This window comes from Equus caballus, chromosome 25 (genome assembly GCF_041296265.1).
Source record: "Equus caballus isolate H_3958 breed thoroughbred chromosome 25, TB-T2T, whole genome shotgun sequence".
NCBI classification, from domain to species: domain Eukaryota; kingdom Metazoa; phylum Chordata; class Mammalia; order Perissodactyla; family Equidae; genus Equus; species Equus caballus.
Window position 1 is genome coordinate 21,156,103 of NC_091708.1, and position 26,022 is coordinate 21,182,124.

Sequence of the window (26,022 nt, forward strand, 5' to 3'; positions counted from 1 at the left end):
AGGGACAGCTGGGGTGGTCAGCTGGCATCGTCATCAGCAGTCCATCCACCAGTGTTTCTGCCATCTATATTTCAATCAATAGTCAAGCCTTTGCTAATTTGCACATAGAATGTCAAAATGGGTTTCTATTGTGAAAAATGGTGTCCTGTTGATCAGCATAACAAATGTCAGAAATGGGCTTTTATTAGTGAAATTAAAAGTATTCTTTGTCAAATATATTTCAATAAAAAATTTTTAAAAAGAACACATAAAAAATGTTTCTAAGAATGCTAAAAAAAAGGTGGGGTTTTTTTTTTCCTTTGGTGGGGAAGATTGGCCCTGAGCTAATACCTGTTGCCAATCTTCTTCTTTTTGTTTGAGGAAGATCATTGTTGAGCTAACATCTGTGCCAGTCTTCCTCTATTTTGTATGTGGGATGCCACAGCATAGCTTGATGAGCAGTGTGTAGGTCTGTGCCCAGGATCTGAACCTGTGGACCCCAGGCCACCGAAGTAGAGCATACAAACTTAACCAATATGCCACCTTGCCAGCCCCAAAAAAGGTATTATTAATATGTGGACTGGCTAAAATATCTCTACCCTCACACAATCAGGGTGTCAGAATCCAGAGAGCCCAGTAGCCTATAACCCTAGGGAGACTTGGTTGCTAAAAGGCTCTGTATGCATCACTGGCGTGTGTCCTTCGATGTGGAGTATCCTTGTCTGATATTGACTGAAAGAGTGTCAGAATCCTACCTCTGCAGTCTTGGCTCTTATCTCCCATGAACAGAAGTTCATGCAAGATGTTCATCAGACCATCCAGAAGGCCAGACACAGGCTTCGACTCCCTCAAGCTTCCAGAATAGACAGCTGTTTTGCGTCTGCTCGCTAGTGAATGTGTGTTTAGCAAACGTCTGCTCACGTGATGGAATTTGGTCTGAGACGTGCTTTCAATAGAACATGGTGGCTAGGTTATGGGGGAGGGGCAAACTGTCACCCACCTCAAACTCCTTTGGGTGACTAGTGTTATCTTTAAAAAAAACCCTAAGAGCTGTGATTACCAAATTGATCAAATCCAGTTCATAGACCCCTTCTGCACTTGCAAATCTACGTGGAGAGCAGGAGATCCTGGAGAAGCAGGTCACTTTGGGGGTGAATGGCTGAAAAACACAACTGGCAGAACAGATACGTAGAGCGTGAGAGTGTTCTCTTGACTCCCAGAATTCAGTTGGTGAGAAAAACTTGGCAGAAGAAGGATCTTCAAAGGGTGGGGACTTAGGGTCATTTTACTTTAGATCATAAAAGGAAATATGACCTTATTTGGTAATCAGAGGCTAGTGAAGCCTGGAAATCCATAAGTCACGTTCGGAACCACATTATATAACAAGAAGGATTTTGTTGACATTCCACTCTACTTTAACGCTGGTGTTTTAGTTATGAAGTTCCCTTTCTCAGGATAATACTGTGGGAGGAAAAGTGGCAGGATTCCATTAGAGCTTAAGATATATCCATTGCTGAGTTTCAGACCCTCCTGATGAGGCAAACAAAGTGACAGGCCACAGTGAATAACCACTGAGGAAGGGGCTTTCTGCATTTTGGGGCTATTTGGAAGGAAGTTAGTGGAGATGGTCTGAAAAGCATCTGAGAGAGATGAAGATGAAATGAAGGATTTGGGATCTGGTTTGCATCTCACTCCCTGGCCCAGCCCATGAACTAGGTCTGGTCTCTCTGGCCTCAGGCAGAATCAAAAGGAGACATGAGGATATTGCTCCCAGTGCACTGGACCTTGGAAATGAAGTGTAACTCAGACTAGGGAAGGGATCTTCTCATTATGGCTGTATGGATCCAACACTGAGCAGATCCAGGGGAGCGCACAGCTGCTTGGGAGCTAGAGAGTCTTGGGTATCACTTAGAGAGCACAGACATCAGCGTTGTCTCCCAGGGCCCTGACATCAGTGACAGGACCACTGGCATGACCACTGAGGGCCTTTCAGTTGGTGGATGTTAACTGCGTAAGCCAGAGAGGAAGAATTTGAGATCAGTGTTTGCAGACTCATGCAGTTTGGAGCAATAGCCAAGATATTTTGGTTATGACCCACTCTAAGCTCTATTGTTCCTATTTATGCAGGTGAGACTTGAGGAAACTTGGAATGAATTTGGGGATCTCATTAGAATTGTGATGATTCTGGCTTCTGCTTCAGAAATAGAGCCTGAGACAAGGGCTTGCATGCAAGCAGTTTATTTGGGAAATGATCCAGGAAAGTGAGGCCAAGAGGGAAGGGCAATACAAGAGTATATTATCAAGTTGGTCACTGCTGTGTTACTAGGGCATGACCCACTAAGACCTTCTGAGGAGCCATGGAGAATATGCCTCATTTATCCACCAGCTCTCATCCCCCATTAGAAAGGGATGCCCCATTGGGCTTTAACTCCCTGCCCTTTTAGGTTGCGCATGCCTGAGTGGGTTTCCACAGCCATCTCACAGCACAGCATTAGAGAATTCCCAGTGCAGGAAACCATAATGCAGATGAAGTGAGGCACTGTCAGAATATATTTGCACAAAGCTCGTTGCTACAACAGTGGCTGGAGTCAAATGCTGGCTGAGAAGATGCGATGTGAAGCGGCACACACAATGTGTCTGATACAGTACATCTCTCGCACTGCTCAGATCTACTCTCGCCCTACATTGAGTCCCATTCATCAGACAGCCTTCAATTTGGGGGCCCTCCACAGTCTCTGCAAAAGACTTAGTACAAGAGGCTTCCTGAAAAAAGCGATAGATCCTACTGATGCAACTGGTGTTGCGTGAAGGGGTCTGCCACCAGGTGCCTGGCTGAAACCTTCCTCATACCTTCCCAGGAAAGGGAAATTACCAGTTGTGAGAGTTGCAATTCAGTTTCAAGTAATAGGTAACTGACCCAAAGTGGTTTAAACTAAAATGGGAAGTTATTGGCTCATATAACTGAGCAGTCCAATAGTAGATGTGGATTCAGATAGGACTTGACGCAAAATGTACGTGATATTGTTGCCATGGAACAGAAGGAACTGATGCAGGGCAGGAAAAAAACAAGTGTGTATTACACCAATATTTGACTTTTTGCCAATACGCTAAAGGAAAAAACCCAGCATTTTTACTTGCATTTCCCTAAGCATTGCTGGTCCAGTCCTTGAAGTGGGATTTGAAGACAAGTCAGTTGACACAGGAATTCATATTCTTTTACCAATACACTACAGTGTATCCTTCACATCAGCTCCATTTGGAATCCTGAACTGGAAAAAGGCAAGAAAGAAACAAAAGTGTCTATCAGATCTACGAAGATGACAAAAGTTTTAGAAATTCTGCCCAGGAAAACTTAAGAGAAATGAAGACTGTTTTCCTCATTGCTAAATTTGAAAAGGCTGTGAAACAACGTAACTTCTCAGGAACCTTTAAAGGTTTAACTATTGCCTTTTATTGAGGGAGAATCATGAAAAGATTCCTACCAGCTCTTCTGGCAGAAGAGGAAAGGGACTGAACTGGAGCCAGAAGGAATCAGCCTAGTCACAACAATGACATTTCTTAACAGAAAAGGCACAACACAGGGATGGGTGTAGTAGACATACGTTGCTGTCTCCCCTGCATCCTCCCCAGTTCTTGTAGTCCTACTACACTGGAACTGTGAATAATGATGCTGCCCTTCTCCCAACTCGAGCGGTCACGTGGCCCAGGCTAACCAATCAACATGTTCATTTCTCTGTCCTAGAGGATGGTTCAAAGATGGGCATGTGATGTAAGGGGAGCCATGACTAGTGAAGTAGAAACAGAAAACAGCATATTTAAGGATCTATACCCAGACCACCAAAAAAGGAGGGAATGGAAGAGAAAAGCAGAAAACAAAACAGAAGTAATATCAGTTACCACCTGATCCTTGTAGTAAATGATAAAATATGATGTGCAATTGTTCAATTTTCTTTGCTACTCCTAAAATGCAGGTCCGCATGGAGTCCTCCCTCGGAGGCTTCTGTCTGAGTAATCAGAATACCTCTTTTCCATCACAGTTGATAGCCTGGCGTTGGATGCCAGCAGCAACCCTGGATTTCCAAGTCACGTGAACTAATCAGTTTCTATTTTGCCTGTGCTGATTTGTTCAGATTTCTGTTTTCTAACAAGAAGTTTTTAACCAATATACCAGCTCACACTCAAGTCTGTTGTAGCTCTTTCTTCTGAGTCTATTGATGTGAGATGACTTGTGTGCAGAAGGAGGATGGCCAGTTGACACCATGGAGGTGGGTCCCTTATCATTAGGGATCCCATGGTGAGTATAACGGAAAGAAAAAGGAATGCTTCAGATTCTGGAAAGTGTGTTCATTGCCCCCACATTCCTTAAGTATGATTCCAGAACTCACAGGTGAGCGACATTTAAGCGATTTACAATGTGTAACAGAGAAAGCTATAATCCTTGCTCCTTCGTTGCATAAGAAATGAAAAGTTGATTCCTGTTTACAATCATTCACACAAAGCAGATTCCGGACCAAGTGTCAGCTGTGGTGTCATCAGCCAAAACAGTGCTTTGTAAACAGTCCTTTCTCAAACTCATCCAGTACAGCCAATTTATCAATCAGCAGATGAGCTGGAAGCAAGGCTGTGATAAATAAAGATTAAGTGCAGCCAAATTAAAGCCTTTCTGAGAGCCGTTGTAACTTGGGGTGTCAAGGGAACAGAAAAAGGAGTTGAACTGAGTCTCTGACCCTAAGATGTTTCGGTTCCGTGGAGAAGAGAAATAACATCAAAGCCACAACAGGAAGGGCCACCATTTCTGGAGCTGCGGCTACATGCTGTGCACGGCACACACTTGATCCCACTTGATCCTCACAACTATTTTGTAAAGGAGGCGTTTCTAACGCGTGGATCTTCATGTGGAGAAACCGAGGCTCGCCAAAATCCAGGTTTGCCCAAGGTCGCAAAACTGGTACACAGAGGATCTAGGGTCCAGCTTAGCTCTAGCTTGTCCAAGACCTGTGCTCTTCTCAGAAGCCTGGGTTTTCTCCACAGCCTTATGTGGCCATCTACAGCTGCGTTTATTAACAGTTCTGCCTTTACGGCATTCCTTCAAGAACTAGACTTCTAGGCAAGTCCGCGGAAGGAATCGAATCGCACCCACGATTAGTACAGTACTTCTAGAAGGATGCTCTTCTAGAGGGACTGTTTGCTGCCTTGAACGCTCTCGGAAAACCTCAGTTCACAGGTTGTGAATGTCCCAGTAAACAACCAGCTTTTTATTTTTTGCCACTGGCCTAACTGCATTACTGCCACTCACGAGGAGTCATTTCCTAATCTATGGTAAAGCACACTACACACTCAGTTCGTATTATAGCTCTTGCCCTAATTATATGTGCCCTTAACTGGAAATGTTTATATAGTCGTGATGGAATCAATTTTATTAATGTTGCAGTATCCACAGATTTCCCCTCTCCCCCACTCTGCCAAAGAGATCCTGTAATTCATTACTTGTCCCATTTTCCTGCTGAGGAGACATGAGAAAATAAAAGAACTCCTCTAATTGTTTGGTGCTTATTTGCACCTCTGTAAATCTCACTCTTCTCTGAGACTGAGCCACTGGGGACATAGCTCCTATGGAGTTGCACAGTAACACCTGTGAAAGCTAGCGGCACGCCAGGTACAGACGCACACGTGCCCGGTGGTGTGGCAAAGTAGGATGATTGGTGGAACCAACCATCCCTTATGTGTGCTTCACAGCATTATCAGGGGGATGACATGAAACAATATGCACAAAAATACTTTCTGAACTACAAAACACTGTGCAAATGTGAGCCGTTACAGCCACGTGGTGTGTGCAATGGAGATTACCTTCTGCCAGGGGGTAAGCATTTCAGTTTATATAACACTTTTCATTGCAGGAGCCCCAAACCCTTGTGAATATTATCCTAAGAAACAGCACTTGAAACAAAATGCGTATAAATAAACAGAGTCTAGCAAATGGAGGCACCAATTATGATGACAATGATGATGATCTGAAATGAGAACATCAACATTTTGACATGTCAGCTCTCAAGGATGTCGCCACTGTAGTCACAACACCTTCTGAGGGGAAAATCAATTCCCAGCATTAATGTTTCTCATCAGTGTTGACTGTCTGGGGGAGGGGGGAGGATGAGGGGAACAGAAGTGGGAAAACATTTTAAAATGTGAATTTTATTTCCCAAAGCCGTACATCAGAAAACTCAAATAGAACTCCACAACTCTTTCAAGAGTTTCTTTTTGTTTTCCGATGGTAAAGGGAGAGAAAATAAGCTGTCGTTATCAGAATGATCAAACGCAGAGAGAAAAGAGGCAGAGGGAAGTAAAACACCAATTACAGCGCTGCCAATCTGTGTGAGTTGGGCATCTTCCAAACAACAGAGCGAATGGATTTGAGGACATGGGGAAGGGGACAGTGAGGGTGGTGACGAGAGAGCTGCCAAAGTACAAGACAGGGAGGCGTAGAGCAATTGCTCCCTGACGCTCTGGCAGCGGTTGAATCAGGCGGAGCCCTGCGCATTCCCATGCACCCATTCCATTGTGTGTGTTCACTTGCAGATTTGGCTTCTGGCTCCCTCTCTTTGTTTGGGTAGCTAGGCATGAAAAAGAATCATCTGCAACCAGAGCTCAGCTTAATTCCCAGTTCCTCTCTGGAAAGTATCTGTTGGCATCATGAAATGTTCTGTGTAAAAGGCCACGCTTTGGCCAGTCTAAAGAGGAATTTCAGACCTTCCATCAGAGTCTTTGTGGATAAAGCTAAGCCAATTCTTGGAAATGGACAGAGGAGCCTGCACCTCTGGAATAATTTGTGCTGCCCCAGGATCTCACTGTTCTTGCCAATGACAAACGGGAACCCCTGACAATTTTTCCTCTCTCTCCTGGCAAATGCAATGACGGCACAGCTGTTTTCTCACTATAAAAAGACTGTCACTCCTCTCCGTCACTCCAGCCTATAGCAAAAGGTCAACTTCCATTAGTGATTGAGCTACCATGTGTCATATGAAGAAACACAAAAGAAGCTCACCAGGAGAGGCTCTGAGATTCATAATCATTTTGTCCACGTCCCAGCACCTCAATCTGAGCCGAGTGCTCATTGGGTTTTGAATGAATGCAGAGGAAGAAATCTGGATAAATATTGCATAATCTGTTGTTTTCAGAAATCTTCACGCAGGGTAATTTTAATCCCTGCCTTTTCTCCCCTTGGGTCAGGGAAGCCATTTTATCACATTATAACTGCTTCGATTTGTATCGAATACCTGTTGGGGTCAAGAAACATTCAGAAGTGCTCTGGAAAAAAGAATAAATGGATAGACTTCCAGTAAACAGAAAAGATTTTACACAAAATTGGCCTCTAAAATGACAGTGAAAATTAAAAGAAAAAATAAAACATGAACCCACAGGAGCAAAGAAAAGGGAAAAGGAGACGACAACAGATTATAGACAGGCACAATATTTTGAAAATGAAAACCCAAGGAGGGGAGGGAAAAGGGGTAAGGGAGGAAGAGTCAACCAGAAGCAAATCCGTTCATGCCTCCGAATTCCCAGGAAGTCTCAGGAATTGAGGATGCCAGGTGCCCCCAAAGGCAGAAATGCTGAATGGGTTTGAAAGCAGAACAAGTGATTGCAAGTCTATGTGTTACCAGCACATTGGGTTCTTATTGTCCCCCAGGATGGAAATCAAGGGAGACAACAAACAGGAGCAGAAAAGTAAAAGTTTATTAGCTTGTGCCTAAGAGAGGCACAAGGGAGCCGGTGAGGAAAGGAAAGGGGCAGGTGCCCAGCTCGTTAGGGAGCGGGACTGTGGGTCTTTTATTAGGCAAAGGTTGGGGAGGAGTGCCTTATCATGGCCTGTAGAGGTGGGGGTGTGCTTGTGCCTGTGCTGTCACGTAGCATGCTACTATGTGTGATGCACATATGATTAGTGTGCTAACTCTCCACCCCAGGTGTGATTTTTACTATGTTAATAAGACTAGGGTCACCTTCAGTGGACTCCTGGGTGCTAGGAAGCATGCATAAGCCCAGGAACGTCCAGAGGCTGTAGAATGTGGATCTTGGTGGGCTCTATCTGATTCTCCCAGCTTGCCAATTGGTTAGGGGCCTTATCTTGTTAGGCCAGGGGCCTTGCAGATGGCCCTGTCTCGTTAGGCTGATTCCTGTCTCGTAAGGAGTGAGCAATCTCCCAAGTCCCCTCGCCAGCCCTTTGTGGTCAGGCAGCCACAATCCTTCCCCAGTGGAACATCAGAGGTGCCCCCCTGGACATGCTGTGCAGAGGTGTTCTGGTCTTGGGAACAGCAGACACACCTGCAAATAGAGGGAGGCACTACAATCAAATGGAGAGATTGAGTGAAAATCACATAATGAACAGAAAGTCTGACCCAACTCCAGTCCCTTCTTCATGTTAGTTCTCAGAAGTATTGCCATTCAAGCTTAAAATTGCAGAATTAGTCACGAAGAATTAGGGATGAGAATGGCTCCATCTTCTCTATAGCAACGCTAGCAGCATGATCTTGATTTAATCTCCTTCAATCCCACCCCACATACCTCCAAATGCTTGGTTCTGAAGCTTGGACCTTATACATAGGCTCCCGCAAAATATTAGTCTTTGCCTCTGTAAGTGCTTAGTATGGCATATCCACCAGCCCCTTCTTACCAGAGAAATGGCCTCGCTTCTCAGCCTACAGAGATATTGAGGAAGTGCCTTAGCAAAGGGAAGGACCAGCATAGATTGTTCCCAGGGAACCTCTGTTCTTCAGAGAGTGCTTTACTCTCAATTCCCTGTTCTCCTCTTGTGATTATAAACTAAATCGCAACTATGGCAGCCAATCCCAAATATATTCCTAATTCCTGCAACATAGCCAAAGACTGATTTCATCACTCTGTCCTCTTTCGCTGATGATTGGAGGAACAATTAGATCATGGGCTTGGTTTGATGAATAAATAAGCAGCCTGGTGACATTTGGAGTGGCAGCCTTCCAGATCTGCAATTCCCATAAAACTGCAGACACAAATAATGAACCTGGGGAGGAGACGTTGGGTTCAGGGACCACAGATTTGATATTACCTCACCATCAGAGCAGCAGCCTTGATTTCCCTTTCTTGGCTGCATTCAGGGGCTAAATGCCAACTCCTCATTAACTACGTAATGGAGACAAGAAGGCAATGATCACAAAGTCCACCATGGTGTCTGGAGCCTGCAGTGGCTAGTATGCTTAACACACACTGTCATCATGGTGTTAGAAGTGTCTTTTTAATGAAAAATAAAGGAAAGGAAAGGAATGAAAGAATAATCTCATCTTTTTAGATGGCTGATGGAGAAGATGACCACTTTTGCTTTCATTAAACCAATGGAGGAGAAGGTCAACTCACACAGTCTGGAAAGGAATGAGAATCTCATTCTTTTACACTATGAAAAATTTAAGAGAGATGATTTTTAGGGACTTGAATGGATACAACTCTATCGTGTCTTTGGTTCCTGAACCTTGTTTTGAACTTCCTCTCTCTGCCATTTGAACCTTCCCTTGATAAAGCTGGCCCCATTCACTCATGAAGAAGAAATTTGCACATGTCCGAGGTTCCAAAGCTGAGTGAATCAGGGAAGATAGTAACATTCGCTGAAACTTACAATAGAGGAGAAGAAGCCATTGAGGGAAAGAAGATCAGTTTGTCTGGGGGCATGGTGAATTTGAGATCCCTTCAGAACACTCAGGTGGAGGTTCCTGTGAGCAGTGAAAGTGTCACAAGATAACGAGAAAACTGGAACCCGAGCTCCGGGGATCAATTCAGTTGAGTTCAGTAGATTTGGAATTCATCTGATAAGAATGTAAAGTTAAAACCATAATCTTAGATAAACTCCTCAGAGGATATGGTGAAGAGTTTGAGGAAAAAAAGAAAAAGAAGGCTGTTTCAGTCAGGATAGAGTCAGATTATGCTACAGAACAAACAAGCCCAAAATCTCAGTGACTTAGTACATCAAAGGGTTCTTTCTCATCCATTCTTTACATCAAGGGGTGACTAGGAATTCTGTTCCACGTCATCTCATTCTGGGATTTGGACTGATGAGCAAGCGCCTACCTGGAACATTGGTGGTCTCTGTAGCAGGAGGACAGAAGGGTCTCATACTGGCAATTAAATGCTCTAGCCCAGAAGTGACAGACGTTGCTCTGCTTATAATTCAAAGCCCCACTCAACCACGAGGAAGGCAGGACGTGTCATCCAACCATGCCTCTGGAAAGAGGAGTGCTGCTATCAGGAGCCACATCAATGACTACCCCAGGGCCCAGAGCAGAATGTGTACAGACACGTTACTCCAGAGATGCCAGAACTAGGAGTCAGCGTGGAGAGAAGACAGAGAAAGAGCAATTAGACATAGGAGGAGGACCAAGAAAGCAGGAGCCATGAGTGACCAGGAGGAAGGAGGGAGAGTGAAGAAAGAAGCAAGTCACGAAGGCAGAAGTTTCTAACAGAAGTGTGCACCATGCACAGTAGGCAGAAAGAGGTAATAAGAAGGTCAGGTGGCTGTTTCGCAAAAGGCACTTCAAGATGGCACTCCTTTCCTTGATGAATTTCTCAGAGTCACAATTTCTGTCCCTCAGCCTAATGCTAACCCCACCTCTAACCTTAATTATAATAATGCATATGTAAGGCTGCCTTAGCCTGTTGCCGCCGAACACTCTCAATGTCTAATCCCAACCCCCTTGCTCTGATTTCATTTTTATTAAGCAAACTTCTGCTTATGATTTGGCTTTCCTTGAAGGTCTATCTTCAGTAAGAGAATGTGTTAGTCATATTAGAGCATTTGAGACCACATGACAACTCCATTGCTCACTGGGTAAATTTAAAAGCCGACATTCTGGTTTTATACATCAGTGTGATGAATTTGGTACATATGAATCTCTCACTAGATGGTTTCACCCTTGATAGGCAGGTAAATGTATAACATGCAGGCAAATGTCAGGCCTACAAGTCTTATATGCAATATCTGACTTTTTATACAATGAGCGTTTAGAAGGAAAAATCCAATAAAAATGAACTCCATGTTGAAGAGAGACAGAAGAAGGAGTAAAAAGAATACAACAGGGGGGAAATCTAGATAACAAGGATTCAGAAGGAAAGGGAAGGGGGAAAAGAGAGACCATGAACGGAGACTATAATTTCAGAAACCTAAAGAGTTTGGTAGCCTTTTTATTTTTGCTGAATTTAAAATTGGACTACAACAGTTTACGGACTATAAAGTCTGCAATTTGGCAAAAGTTTAAGCTAAGGTTCTTGCTGGTGGAGTGGAAATACCAAAATTGAATACCTGCCAGAAGCCAAGTGTGTACTAGATTTTTCTATTTCTAAAAATAAGATGCTGAAAATTGTTAAATAAATTATAACAGGACCAGATTATATATTATATTATGTACAATATGCATTACAATATAATAAATTATGACAGATTACAATATAATGGAATACAATAGAAATAGAGTCACCAAAACTAGATTGTTAGAGAGTATTAAATAGCACAGAAAAAAGATGGCCTGAAAATAATGTTCAGTGGGAAAACAGCAAGATTTTAAAATGTGTGTGCATTATTATAAAAAGTTTGAAAAATAGAAAAGACTGGAAGATCTCAAGAATGGGTAAGGAAGTAGTGGTGTGATTATGGGTGATTTTCATTTTATTCCTTCTACTTTCCCGTGATTTTCAAATTTTCTATAATGAACTTAGAATTCTTTTAGATAATGTAAATTACTTTTATAGACAAGCTTGCTTCCATTAGCAACTCAGTTTTTCAATTATTTTGGTTAGTTATATTGGAATTAAAATTCATTCGATACATTAAGTGTAACATTTTTAAATGCTCAGGGTACATATGCTCCCGACTGCTTTTAAAATGAAATTGTAATTAGATGGAATAAGAGAATTGAGACTGGAAAAGCTCTCTGAGGGTAATAGCAGAGGCACTAAATGCCCTATTTCCAATATTGTGAAATACTTATCATACAAATGGCAATCTTGTGAACATACTTTGCAGAATGCAATACATGTAAATTAAAACCTGACTTTAGATCCTCTCGTAGATTTTTAATATAAACAGGAAAAGTTTCCAGATTTCAAATGGAGCTAAAAGTTTATTTTTACATTATATGAAAATGAGATCATAAGCAAACCAATATTGAAAATACGATCGTGGAGGAAATAGTCCACCTGCCTAAGAGAATATACTGTTGTCAAATAGTGGAATTATCCTTTACATACTTACAACGTATGTGTTAATTAACAATTAATACTCTTACATATTTACGATGTATGTGTTCATTAACAATACTGTAAGTATAGCTCTAAGCTCCACTTGGTGATGCAGAAGAAATGGAGTTTACTCCCATCTGATGGGTGCTACTTTCTCTACAAAGACTGAGCAAGATCATCTGAGGGTAGCAGGGCAGTGTGAAGTTCAAGGATCGAAGAAGGCAGAGAAGTTCCAGGCAACTTTGCAGAGAATAGGAGAGTGTGTCCACCAGAAAAATGTTCTATTGCCACGGCCTGACGGTTGAGACTCAGCTGTGGATTAGATTATTTCTAATGATACTAATTGAATGATTCATTGAGCAAGCTGGACTCCTAGGATGCAAAGAGAAAAGAATTTTATTCTTCACCTGCAACTGCCTATTTGAATCTTCTCCTTTGGGCCAGTTCTTCCCACCCTTCAGATGAATTATATGGAAGGTCTCCTGATTCTCTGATCATCTCAGATAATAAAATGTCCTCTGGTCATCTCAGATAATAAAATGCCCTCTGGCCACTTCATCCCCAAATCACAGCCTCAGTTTATAAACTAATACACCCAGAACTATTGTAATAAAACTCCAAACTGCATTGCAAGCTTGGACATGCTTTAGACCAAAGAGCCGGCAGTGGGGAATGGGGTGTTGATCTCTGTTTCCCATTAATGCTACTTTCTCTTGACCCTCATTCTATTCTCCCACCTCTTGTCTACCAATGGGTCCTCCCATTGGGAGCAGAGAGAGCAGGAAGGTAAGAGGAAGGAAGGCCTTATTTGACCACACAGATATAAGCTGGGGTAGCTCCCCTCCAGCTCCAGCTGATGTTTAAAGCTGACATTTATTCTCTCATCCGAGCATCTGGGGCCCCCTCAGACACTCCCCTGCTGGACCCTTCCGCTGGAATTCCTTTGTCTCGGGCAGTGTCTCTCCTCAAATCAGCCACCCACAATCCCCCTCTGCTTCTCCATCTAGTGGAATCTCCAACCCCTTTTGGCTGAGGACACCTCATCAATTGCAGGAAGCCCTCTGGGCCAGGATTCCTTTTTAAACAACCCAGATTCACATTCCTGCTATGGGTTTCACATCTGGAAAAAATGCAGCTTCGGCCTGGCATAGGCCAGAATGTGGTTATTTCCTAACTGCAGTGCTCTGCTGTGCTGACACAGCCTACTTCAGCCATCCTCTCATTAAAGACTTTTTCTCTAGGCATGAGTATAATGCCTGTGTGTGTCCCCCAAGCTTCAAAAGACACCTATCAAAGATGCCTACGAAGCTCCCACATGGCTACGGGGGTAAGGAGGGAGGCAATGACAGGAATAATTCACAGCTCACAGTAAGTGAAACACACAGACCATAAAACTTGTTTTCATCCTCCCTATGTAGAAGTCATGGATAGGTGGGCCAATAATTTGCTCTGGAATGTGATAGTATTTGGCATCCTGTGTCTTGGGGCCTCATTGAAAACTGGAAGAGAGGGTTCTGTTTTAACTTTGTCTTCCCTGTGTGCAGTTTTTTCAGTACTGCTCACCCTCCCAGTTGAAGAGAAAGAAGATGGTGGAGCTCAAGTTACGTCAGATAGGAAGGCTGAAAAAGAGAGCAGCAAGGGGATTTGGGCTCTGGCGAAAGTGATTGAGTTGATCCACCATGGAGTCAAAGCTGGAAAAGGAAGGAAGTAAAGGTCAATGGACAAAAGGGCTCAAGAGGTTGGAGAATATAGTAGGAATGGTTGAGTACACATTCTGGAAAGATACTTTTAGCAGTTGACTGGCTAAAGGGAGTGGAGATGAGAAAGGGTTGAACAGTCTTTGGGGTTTGGAGTCTTGTGGACTGGCCAGTGATTACAGAATTGTTGGCAGGGTTCGGGTATTGGAGAGGAGAGATGATTTTCAGGGCATCATAATGAACTCCACTTTGAACAAGCTGAACTTGAGAAGATAGTGAGACATCCAAATGGAAATGTCCCTGAAGGGCTGGAGCTCAGAACAACAGGGTTCAAGATGTACCTTTCAGAGCCAGGACCAGAGATATTATTGGAAGTCACAGGATTCAGTGACTTCTCCAAAGGAGCAAGTAGAAGGACTGAATGCAGAGGTTGATGACCACTTGGGAAACGCATCTTCTTATAGAGGAAAGGAGCATAAAGAGAACCTGTTAAGAGAGAAAATAGAACTTCCTGTTACACAAGAGAAAGACTGCATCTGAGAGTCAAGCTAATCTGTTCTGGAGAGTGCTTCATCCAAAAATATCTCCTCTTCTTCCTAATTACCCTTATTGCCTGGTTATGCAGCTAAATCTCCTCCTACCTTTTATGCTTAGTTTCCACATCCGTAAAATGAAGATAATAGCAGTATCTGCCTTCCAGGGCTGTGGCAAAGATACAATAAGGCAATGGGTGATATGCCTGGCAGAGGGGTCATACCCAACAAATGTGAGCTATCCTTACTATTGTCACTACTATTTTTTCTCGTATTTGTCTCTGTTTAATCAATAGGCATTCCTTTACAAGATGAGTATATCAAACTTATTTCCAGAGGTTTTGTTTTTTTCATCGTTGGTTTTTTGTTTTGTTTTTTGCCTGTCACTAATCTCTTCCCTCTGATGCAAATGGCACTGAGAAAGAGAGAATAATTTCAACACCCCAGATTGTGGATACTCTGGCACAATTAGGATAAATAGGTTGCCATCATGGTATTGGTTTGATTTTCAAATCTAATGCTCAGAGGTCACTGTTTCCTCTTAGGGACTATGCCTAAAGTTTTGAGACAGTGCTGCCAGCTGGATGATGGTTGCTGAATTAGGACATTTACTGTATTAGTTTTCTATTGCTGCATAATAAATTACAACACATTTACTGGCTTAAACAACATCCCTGTATTAGCTCACAGTTCTGTAGGTCTGAAATCTGGGCACTGCATGCCCAGGTTGTCTACTTAGGGTCTCACAAGGCTGAAGTCAAAGTGTCAGCAGCAGTCCTCCTCTGAGGCTCCAGGTCCTCTTACAAGCTCACTAATCGTTGGTAGAATTCAGTTTTTTGTGGTTGTAGGACTGAGGTCCCTGTTTTCTTGCTAGTTTGTTGGTTGGAGACCAGTCTCAGCTTCCAGAGGCTGCTCCTTTCCATGGGCAGCTCACCACATAGCTGTAGGCTGTCTTCCAGGCCAGCAGGAATGTTTTTCTCTGATTTCTTCCTTTGCTACCATTCAGAGAAAACTCACTGCCCTTAAAGGACTCGCCTAATTAGAGCAGGCCCACCCAAGATAATCTCTCTTTAGCCATATAATGTCTCATCCTCGAGAGACTAATATGTCATCATACTCATGTTTCCCACCCACACTCAAAGAGAAAGGGATTATACAATGGCAAGGATCATTGGTGGTGATCCCCTAGAATTCTGCACGCCACATTTACTCACGGAACAGCATTTACGCTTCATTGCTCTGGGGCATCGCACAAAGCACTGTGGGTACAGAGATAGATTAGATGCTGCCTTCGAGTTGCTCATCCTCTAGCCTTGCACTGTCCAAGACAAGAGCCCCTAGCCACCTGTGGTTAGTGAGTGCTCAAAGTGTGGCTAATCCAAACTGTGATGTGCCGTAAGTGTAAAATTCACACCGGATTTCAAAGAATTAGTACTCCCAAAAAACTGTAAAATATCTCATTAAGTGTTGTTGTTAGTGCCATCAAGTCAATTCCAACTCCTAGCAACTCTGTGGACAGCACAGCAGAACCCTGCCTGGTCGTTTTGCGCCATCCTCTCATCTCCCAACATTGTATCAGACCATAATCTGCTGCTATTCTCAGGGTTTTCATGGCCAATGTTTTCAGAAACGAGTGGCCAGGACCTTCTTCCTAGTCTGTCTTAGTCCGGAAGCTCTGCTGAAACCTGTCCACCATGGGCGATCCTGCTGGTATCTGAAACACTGGTGGCATAGCTTTCAGCATCATAGCAACATGCAGCCGCCACAGTCTGACAACTGACAGATGGGTGGTGTGGTTCCCCAACTGGGAAATGAACCCAGGTCACGGCTCTCGCCCCAAATCTTAACCACTAGACCACCAGGGCTGGCTCATTTATATATTGACGTATAAATTATATATCAAAGTGATAATATTCAGGATATATTGGTATCGATAAAATAAAACATACTATTAAAATTAATTCCCCCTGTTCCTTTTTACTTTTTGAAAGTGTCTATTGAAGAAAACTTAAAATGACAAATGTAGCTCGCACTATCAGACAGTACGTCTGGGCCAAGAAAAACAACCAGCCCTTCCATGTCTAGCAGGTGCCATGAGAGAAGAAGCCAACAGTGTTTTGGGCACACAAAGAGGCAGTGGTCCTCATCGCTGGGGAAGAGAGTTCCAATAAGAAAGGCTTCAACTGCGTGGTTTCCCGTTCACAGCAGACAAGGTCCAGCACACTTTCCCACACAACAGTCCTTTCCAATAGACAGGAATTCTTTATATAAAACTGCAAAGCAATCACTACTGACTTTTTTATTTTAGAAGACACAATTCAGAGCAAGATGTTAAAACAAATCCCAATACCCAAATACAAGTGAACACTTTGCTGACGAATTTTCAGCTGTTCTCCATCCACCTGGACCTTGCTCTTCTTTCTCTCAGACCACAGCAGACAGCTCTCGGAGCTACTTCATGAGGCCAAAGCTTCAAGGCTGTCGTCCCTGAGAGCAGCCTGTCTTCAAAGTCCTCGCAGGCAGTGTTTCTCTGTCTTTTGATCTCTCCAATAGAGGGCAGCTATTACCAGCTTAATTAGAGAGTAGTTAATTACCTTCTTGGCCCTCCCAATTCGTTCAAAGAGCTCCCTTTGGCTTCTTGACTTATGACAAATCAGAGAAAGAAATGTTGAAATGTGATCTGCAAAATTTTTTCTATAATAGCCTTTTTTTCCATTGGGAATTCCCTATCAGTTATCTTTTTAGACTAGATCCCACTTCCCATAAAGACCCACGCAAATAACGTTTATCCATTAGACAAATACCTTTATATGCAAATAGTTAATACTTGTCAAGCATATGCTATGTATTAGCTATTGCGTTAAGCCCTTATGTCATCTCATTTCACCTTTACAACTCAAAAAGGTGATGATAATAATAATATAACGCTAACAATTATTGAGTGCTCACTACGTGCCAGGTACTTTTCTAATCTCTGTTTATTTGTGATGAAGTTAATTAAAGGATTAATTAAGATAAAATATGGGGAGTGCTAAGTGTCTGGCACTGGGAGAGGTGCTCAATAAATGTTAACTAATATTTAATCCTCACAAAGATCCTATGTCATAAATATTATTATTATTATTTCTATTTTGCAGATAAGTAAACAGGCTTAGAGGGCTTAAATTCCTTGCCCTGGAACAGATGCTCTCAAACTTTAGAATGCACCAGAATTATCTGGAGGGCCTGTTAAAACAGATTGCTGGGCCCTACCCTTGAGTTTCTGATTCAGTGGGTCTGGGGCAGCAGCCAGGAATGTGCATTTCTAACAAGTTCCCAGTGATCCCGTGATGCACTAGATCATACAGTTAACTGATGAAAGACTTCACCCCAGTTGTCCACGCTCTTCACCACTACATGACACTCCCTCTTTGTCATCTTATGTTAACAGAGCTTAAAATGCCTAAAAATCAAGCTAATATCAGAACTTAGACAACTTTAAACAAATTATAAAAGATTTTTAAAACAGAGTATAAAATGAATGACTTACACTGCATATTGGGAAATCCTGAACCAAATAGGGCATCAATTCTCTTTCTAAGGAGCATGTCATTCATCAATTCTCATTAGTAAGGGTCTTTTACTCACTTCCAGACCCCATATATGCTGGCAAAGATGAGTAATATCTTTTCTAAATATGCATGTAGATGGGCCTTCCCAAGCAAATTATGGCTTGTTCTTATGGAGGAGGGATACACAGCACCTTCAGGATAAGGGTTTTCTCCAGAGAGGAGAGGAGGGCTATGAGACTGAGAGGAATTCATAAGTTTTAATTAGAATGCCAATGTTTTTGTTCTTTAAAAAAATGTGAAACAACTCTGGCAAAATGTTGAGATTTGTCAAAGCTCATTGATAAGTACACAGGTGTTTATTATACTATTCTCTACATTTTTATGAATCTTTGGACTATTTTCTAAATACATATTTTTAAAAGGCCCTATGCCGGCCTGGTGGTGTAGTGGTTAAGTTCCCGTGCTCCACTTCGGTGGCCCAAGGTTCACGGGTTTGGATAACCGAGTGTGGACCTACATACCACTCATCAAACCATGGTGTGTGTTGGGGGGCGGGGGCATCCCACATACACAAAATAGAGAAAGATTGGCACAGATGTTAGCTCAGAGACAATTTTCCTCAAGCAAAAAGAGGAAGATTGGCAACAGATGTTAGCTCAGGGCCAATCTTCCTCACCAAAAAGAAAAAAAAGGCCTATGCCTACCAGTTAGGAGAGAAGGCACATGGAGAAAAAATAGACACAGTTCACCTCCCATGAGAGTCACTGACCAGCAAAGGAGGTGGCCCTGAACCAAACAATCATGGACAGGCATAGAGTTACAAACTGTGAACAGTTTACAAAGCTGAGGTTTAGAGTGTGAGGAAAGCTTTTAACCCCAGTACCTGACCCGGACTTGGAGTCATGGAATGTTTCCCTGAGGAAGTGGAAATTCAGGCTATGAACTGAACGACACAGAAGTGTTAACTAGGAGCAGGTGGGTTGGGGCACAAAGAAAACTGTAAAAAGTCCAAGTGATAGAAAGGAGCAAGAGGTTTTCAAAGGAATGAAAGCAGGTCTGTGGGTCTGCAGAAGAGTGAGCAAGTACAAGGATGGCATAAGATGAAGGTTAAGAAGTGGGCAAGGGCCAGACCATGCAGAACCGTGCTAAGGACTGCGGCCTTGATCAGGGCCTTAGGAGAAGGGAAGGAGCCCTCATGGTCACTCAGAAATAGGTTGAAACTGTAAATATCAAAGCCTCGACTATGAAGTATCTATAGTGTAACAATTGGTGTGCTGGCAAACTGGCTCTCCAAATTTAAAAGAAGTCCTGGTTGAAATGTTTGCCAATTTCTGGGGTGCCAATACTCCCACCATGTCTGATTTCAAGCCAGTCACGTGATGTGACAAAATGCGGAGTTGGGAAGAGATGTGTAGACAGGCTCTCACTGATACAAGACCGCTTCTGTTCATCATCGTACTGTAACTCGGTTCTAGACAAACTCTAAATGGAAACGATACTGTGTACTTTGGTATTAGTGAGAAACAAGCAGCTGTTGATGGCAGACAGAATATAAAGCACTTTTTCACAGAGAATATAAAATGTTCTCTTATCTGATGAAAGAAGACACCAGGATGAATTTGAGGTTTTGCCACTTTATGTAATCAAATGGGAACAAACTATGATTTCAACCTAACCTTGAGTTTATAATCCTCGTCCATGCTTTGTTTCCTTACGTGTAAAATGAGGAATGCTTTGAAGGGATAAAATCTTTATTATTTTATGAAATGAGGTCTTTTATAATCAAGATCTAATTTATGCTCACTCAGGATTATAGCTTTCCAGTTTCATTGTCAGGGTATGGAGACACAAAAAATCAGCCACCTGCTTGCTAGTGGTTTCTGACTCGTAAATCGAAACTTCTTCTCTTCTCTATATGTCAGAGAATCACCACTGAGGCCAGTTAAGGATTTGAATTTGCATTTTCTTTTCTTTTCTTTTTTTTTTTTTTTTTTTGAGGAAGATTAGCTCTGAGCTAACTGCTGCCAATCCTCCTCTTTTTGCTGAGGAAGACTGGCCCTGAGCTAACATCCATGCCAATCTCCCTTTACTTTATATGTGGGACGCCTGCCACAGCATAGTTTGCCAAGCAGTGCCATATCTGCACCTGGGATCCGAACCAGCGAACCCTGGGCCGCTGAAGCCGAACGCCCGCATTTAACTCCTGCGCCACTGGGCTGGCCCCTTAATTTGCATTTTCAATGTCTAGTCCTTAGCCGACTATGAGGAGGAATCTAATAGGCCAAATATCTGAATAACTAATGTAAGCATTCTTTATACCAAAAATTTATTCCACCAGGACATGCAATTAATTCTAAAATTAAAATGTCAGACACCTGATTTTCTAGAGCCACTCTAGGTGATGGCCTACTATGTATGAGATGCTCGGGCAGCCTTGACTTTCTAAAGAAGTTAAAAAAAAAGGTCAGTGTTATCTCATGAATCCCAATTTGGTACACCATAGGTGTTTTCTACACAAAAGTAGAATTTCCTGACTGTGAAGTTTTTGTTTAAGGCTGCAATGTAAGAGTGGTCTCTTTGACAAAGGATAGAAGGCAGAATCCTCCAGCATCATTGACAAGGGGCTACGATTTCCGTTGTAAAATATTCCTATGTGATTCATTCATTGCATGAAATAAAAGTGAATGGCGGCACATGCTTGCGTGGAATATCATTTGAAATCTCTCCATGGACTTGTTATTACTTTCAAAACACCCCATTACAATAATGTATCATGAAATCTCGTTCATTCATGCTTGCTTCAGGGGCCATATTTGGAACCCCAAAGAACCACCCAGGGGCAAACAGTCATGGATTGGCTATATTGCTCTGAGCGACTTTCTAAATTTTTATTATGAACACGAATGTTCACACGTATCCCAAATTAGGGAGAATGGCAGAATGAATTACCATGTAGCCATCACCTAGCTTCAGAAATTATCAGCTCATGGCTGATCTTGTTTTTTCTTTACTGCCACCACCTTCCCTTCATCCAATCCCACACTGAATTCCTGAGTGCTTTCAAAGGAAGTCATGAAATCCTACCCTGTGGAAGAACAACTCCTCACATTTCCTCCCAGGGACGACATTTTCCTATAACCTTACAGTTTGAGCACAGCTAACAAAGAAGGAAAGAATACATTGTCCAAAGCATTCTATTTACATGCTCAGGGTTTTCTATCACTCACATAAACGAGGGTGACATTCCAGTTCAAACTAAAGTGACTCATCAAGCCAGAGAAGTGGGTCATTGAGGACACAGGACACCTTCCAGTTTAACCTGCTCTTTGACTGTGAACACCTGTATAGTCATCTTGCCATAAATTTTTCCCTGACCTTTCTGTAATGGGAGACACTGTTTACCGGATCCTGAGCCCTACTGGTATAGTAAAAAATGGTTTCAATATTTATTGTAGGAATCCTCAATTTTTGGAGAGTTTAAATTTAAATCAAATTCAAAAGCAAGTTCGTATCTTTACTTTAGGAGTAAAGCAAACCATTGGAAAAAGCACTGGGAGAGAGAGAAATGAATTCCTTCAACCAGCAACTCTGTATCTATCAATTTTTCTTAAAGAAACAATAAAGCAAGTGTCAAAAGACTAATGTATTTGGGTGTTAGTGCAATAGATGGAATATTGGGAAAATACTGGAAACAATCAATTATTCAACCATAGAGAATGATGGAAATAAGCTATGGAATATCAGGACACCTTTAAGAATAATGGGGAAATATTTGTGATATATTAAGTAAAAAAATTATCTTTAATAAATCTATTGTAAAAAAAATAGGAAGAGACTTAAGAGATGTATTAAACAAATGGAATGTATTGTATTGCCTTTGTAAGTCCAAGCGTGCACACATGTGGGTGCGCACACACACATGAAAACTGAGGAAATGTGAACAATAACTAGTTATTGAATGATACTATGGAATTTTTTATAATTATTTTTTAAATGTGATAATAGTATACAATTATTTTTTTTAAGTTCTATATTTAGAGATGAAATGCTATGCTGATGGGGTTGTGAGTATGGCTATAGATGAAACAAGATTAAGGAAGTTTAAGGGTTCATTACACACTACTCTCTATGCACGTGTTTAAAATTATGCACTGAAAAAAGTTTTTAAGTTATAAAACAATATGCCTACTGTGATCTTATTTATTAATTTATTTTAGATATCTTTTTTACTCTTTTTTATGAAATGACAGTTTTTAAACATAGATATATTTTTTGTAATAAATATTTAGCAACTTGAACTAACTTACGCTAGACATTAATGATCCAAAATTTGCTGTTTTCCCATTATTGCTAATATACACGGAGTTTGTTCATAAACTGTTAAAAATAACAATGTAAGATGAAGTCACACATTGTCTCAAACTAAACTTCTTGACCTTCTATTCACCTAAGGCCCATACATCAGTTATGAATGGACTTTTATCCTCTGGCCTGGAAACAATTCAAGCCTGAAGCAAGCAAAGGGATGAGCACAACTCTTTTGAAATCCTGAGCTTTCAAGTTTCAATCAAAAGCTAGAGCTTCATCAATAAAACAAGAGAGTAGACTCAATCTCCGAATAGGTGAGTGTAGAGAAACAAACACACCGTTATTTTATATAAATGATTTGCATAGTTTACAAAATTTGAGGGGTACTTTTGCCTAAATCAGTAAGAAAATGTGATTTTTCCCTGGTCCCAGTTTTGCTTTTGCTCTGTTAAGGTGGCTAGATTTACCTCAGATAGGGAAAAAGTCACCAAGACATTACACTTTCAAACTCCTAAAAGAGGCATTGAAGCCTGAAGTGGGCCTTCCAGAAAGTGACAGTAAGCATACAAAACGGAATTAGGAGAAATTAACGAGAAAGTACTTATATTCTCGGAGCCTCTGTTGATGGGGGTGTTGTGCCAAGTAACTTGTTCCTGCTGAAAAACTCAGCCACCGCTCCTGTGTGCCGGAAAGAGAGCAGTATGGAAACTGGATTTTTGTGATCCTGCTTGTGTTCTCCAGGGCTCCATAGTGTTTCACTGACTAGAAAATTCTGCTTTGCTGCAGTGCTGGTCTCCCTTCCCTGGCCCTCTCAACTACAGGCCCCGAGCCCAATTCGGGTGATTGAGTTCTGCCCCACTCAAACTCCTGAGCCCAAGTTCACCCTCTGTCCAGAGTGACTCTTCGCCCTACCAGAGAGTGGGGTCTGGAATGGGCCTGGTTGCCGTGTCCAGTAGCCAGATGGGTGCAAGGAGCTGGGCGCTTCTCCCCTGACCCCTTCTCCAACAGCACCTCCGACAGACTCTGTTTTGGTTTCCTGCCTGCTCCCCTGGTCAACACCCAGAGAGAAGCCCTGAGTGTCAGCCTTCTGCCCCAACATGTGGCCCTCATCTTACCCTTCTAGTAACCACAGGCTCCCCTGGCTCCCTACATAAGGGACCGCCCGGAACCACACTGCCCCCTGGTGGATGCCACTCTTCCTGCCTGGAGATCCCTGCAGCCAGGCCACCCCTCACTCCCGGTGTGGCACCCAAATATCGCCTTAGATGGGGACTGAACTGTAATTTGCCACACCTGTAAAAAACATAATTAGGACTGTGGGATGGCCCTCAGTGGTGTGCTGATTAGTAATTTTTCAGGCTTGTTACAAGTTTAAACACAGCCATTATTAAAATTTATATAAACTTACAATTAATTTACATTAAAAACAAAGGTCATCTATACTCAAAACTCATCACTTCTTAATAATCTTACTACATTTTACTATTGTCTGTGCTCATGAGTTATTTACATCTATTGTTATCCGGACAGTGGAGATTATCCCACTTGTCAAGTCATGGTTGAATTGCAACCATAGGTTGACTGTGGATACAAGAATTCAGCAAAAATCAGTGAAAGCATTCAGTGAGAATCAATTGGCTATACGGAATTGAAAATAAAGAGAATTGTATATTTTATTATTATCTGTAAATTGTGTGCAACACACTCTTTGTGTCAGTAAAATTTATAAATTGATATATTTTGTTTTCCAGAGAGCTAATTGTTAAACATTTCAAAGCACACAGCAGTGGCCCTTTCTCTCACTCCAGGGCCAGTGCTACAGTCTCATTAAATTCTCCGAGTTCCGCTCGTCTCCCGTTACTGACTTTGAGCAGGTGGGAGGGTGGGAAGCTCACAAGCAACCCCCTCTCCATTTATCTTGTCCAGGTGGAGGAGCATCCGTTAGCATAACACACTTGGCCTCGTCTGCTCTCTTACACATCCCTCCCCTTGGGAGGTGAACTGACTTGGCTGGTGAGTTTGGAAGGAGGAAGAAGTCATGCACAGCCTACCTCCTGTCTTTGTTCCTTTTCTTAGGAGTTATCCACATGGGGCATCTTTCACCACATGGGAAAGTCTACCATGTTGTGGTGTTGCCTGAGGCTGATGAGTAAGCTGGTCAAATTCTGGAGCTCGATGTCAAGAACTCCACTTGCCCAAAGATAGAAGCTATGTTCTGTAAATTAGCATTGATCAGTAATGAGGGCCAGACATTGGTCTCCATCTGCTGACTCCTTTGTCTTATTTCTCAGTTGGTTCAAAAATTGGGGAAAAGGAATGCTATTTATTGGGCCCCTTAGAGACTCCACAGGGTCCTCTCCATCAGCCTTTGCTCCTGAGGTCCCAGAATGCCTTGTGACTGAGCCTATAGATCACAAAGGCATAAGCCTTTTCTAAGATAAGAGAACTTGACTGGCAAATTTATTTGATTCTAATTCCTTTCATTACCAATATGTGTATGTGATAATACTTACACAATTGAGCACCTTAAATATGCCAGATATTGCACATACAAACTGAGACCTTGACAAACAAGTGTTATTAGTAACCTAGAGTGTTTAAGTAATTTCCGAAGGTCACAAAGTAACCAAGCCAGTTGTCTAATTCCAAGGCCCTTGCTCTTTCCATTACACATTCTCTCCCTCCCATTTTCTTTCTCTCTTCCCACCTCCATCCCTCCACCTTCCTCCTCTCTTCTCTCTCTCACCCACCCTTCTGCCTCTACCTTCCCTCATTTCCACATTTTCTAGCCCTCTAACACTACAGAAAACTAAGACAACATTTGAAACTTCAGAGATTGCAGTATATGTATATATATACAAAAAAATTCTACAAAATCTTACCCCAACAGCTGGGCCCTCCTTGGCAGCAGGCCATAGGAAAACTGTGGCTGTCTCTTTAGTATCCTCCTCAGGTTTCTCATGAGGAATGTCCAGCATCCCATTCAAGGTCCTGAGGGAGGAGGTCACAAAGAAACTAGTGTGCATTGAGAGAGACCACAGGACTTCATCAAGCTGCAGTCTGTCCAGGCTTGACCTGGGGGCTGGACTCTATGTAGAAAATGCAGTCTTCCCTCAAAATGAGTGTGTGCTGTTACTGCTGAATCAAGGTTTCTTTCGCTGGGGTCAATAGTTGTGTAAAAAGTTCAGGGATTGAGCAAACAGTTTAAAAATTACTTGATGAGTGACTGAGGCAAGAAAAAAAACATGTATATATCATTCATTCTCAATGGGGGTAATATCGCCCCCAAGGGAGTGAAAATTGGCTCTTGGGGGAGAGGGTGAAAAAAATCTCACTCTTTTTATATATAAAGTACAGATGGTACCTACATACATATAGTACCTAAACAAACACACAATATATCTGTGGTATTAAAATTTCATGGCAGGGATATTAAGAAAAACACATCTAAAAAGGCCCCTTAGGGGAGCAATAATTTCTAAAAATGATTGGAAAACACTGATGTATATAAACAGCCTAGCAGCTTCTGTGACACGTGGTAGGTATTCAATACGTGAGAATTCTTGTTGCTATTATCATGGTTAGCTGTGATTACGACTGTTCTACCAACTAACTAGAGAACCACGCCATCCCTCCGTGGTCAGGGTGGAGAACGTGCACTGTGGCAAGTGCCCAGATGAACTTAAGGTGGATCCTGAACAA

The 26,022-nt window shown here is 42.2% G+C and overlaps 1 long non-coding RNA gene across 2 annotated transcripts; it reads right to left on the reverse strand.

Annotated features, from left to right (window-relative positions):
* Positions 1 to 2,201: 2,201 nt before the first annotated feature.
* Positions 2,202 to 25,465, reverse strand: LOC138920771 (uncharacterized). Of its 2 annotated transcripts, none has more exons than XR_011432541.1 (3): positions 25,203 to 25,465; positions 14,270 to 14,414; positions 2,202 to 3,248 (listed from the first exon to the last, which is right to left on the reverse strand). It is a non-coding gene; the product is annotated as an uncharacterized lncRNA (long non-coding RNA). The 2 variants fall into 2 exon arrangements; XR_011432542.1 differs by lacking the exon at positions 2,202 to 3,248 and adding an exon at positions 7,692 to 8,298 and having other exon boundaries at positions 25,203 to 25,457.
* Positions 25,466 to 26,022: the final 557 nt, after the last annotated feature.